This window comes from Nansenia antarctica (assembly GCF_963989245.1).
Source record: "Nansenia antarctica genome assembly, chromosome: 6".
NCBI classification, from domain to species: domain Eukaryota; kingdom Metazoa; phylum Chordata; class Actinopteri; order Argentiniformes; family Microstomatidae; genus Nansenia; species Nansenia antarctica.
Genome location: NC_137676.1, coordinates 21,762,721 through 21,763,882, shown reverse-complemented (window position 1 = coordinate 21,763,882; position 1,162 = coordinate 21,762,721).

The following is a 1,162-nucleotide window of genomic DNA, read 5'->3' as shown; positions in this document are numbered from 1 at the left end:
GTGTAGAGGTATAGAGATGTAGAGGTGAGGGGCAGGTGTAGAGGTGTAGAGGTGAGGGGCAGGTGTAGAGGTGTAGAGGTGAGGGGCAGGTGTAGAGGTGAGGGGGCAGGTGTAGAGGTGTAGAGGTGAGGGGCAGGTGTAGAGGTGAGGGGGCAGGTGTAGAGGTGCAGGACAGATCTTCCCTTAGTCTTGACCCCTCTATAAACCATCCAGGTTTAGACTAGTTTTGCCCAGGGTACAGCTCAGCCTTCTCATAATAGCCCTGCTGACAAGCTATTGGGTGGAACTACAAGCTCTTGGGTGGAACTATAAGATCTTAGGTTGACCTACAAGCTCTTGGGTGGCCCTATAAAATGTTGTGTGGCACTACAAGCTCTTGGGTGGAACTACAACATCTTGGGTGGAACTCTAAGATATTGGGTGGACCTACAAGCTCTTGGGTGGACCTTGAACTGCACAGTTCCCGTAAAAGAAGGACATTCCTCCCCAGGGCAGTCCCACTCTAAATGCCCTGCACCTGCAAAAACATACTGGGCAATCCGTTGAGTGCAACATTAGCACACACCCTTCCCTGTGAGAACCAGCAAATTGCAGTCGTGCATAATATCCGAATTTATGATGAAAAAACATAAGCACTCACTCACTCACACACACACACACACACACACACACACACACACACACACACACACACACACACACACACGCACACAGTTAGTTATCTGCCCTGTATTCACAGTACTGCAATTTCCCACTTATTTATTTCATATTTAAAAAGACACCAACATGTCCTCTAATATGGTTATTATCTACGACATCTGTTATGGGCAGGTTGGTTGTTGAAGCACAGAATGTTCTCCCTGTGCCGGTGCCACCCAGACGGCCCCCCATGTTCCCTCCAGGATGTCCAACTATGTGTATGCGTGTGTGTGTATGCGTGTGTGTGTGTGTGTGTGTGTGTGTGTGTGTGTGTGTGTGTGTGTGTGTGTGTGTGTGTGTGTAGGCCGAGAGGTAGCAAGCAGGATAGAGCTGCATCAACCAAACATTTCCGGTGGTTTTAATACCATCCAATCCACACCTCTGCACCTGACCTCACACGGTCACGACCACACACGGTCGCGACCACACGATTGTACAGTTGTATTGTGACCATGTAAAGTGC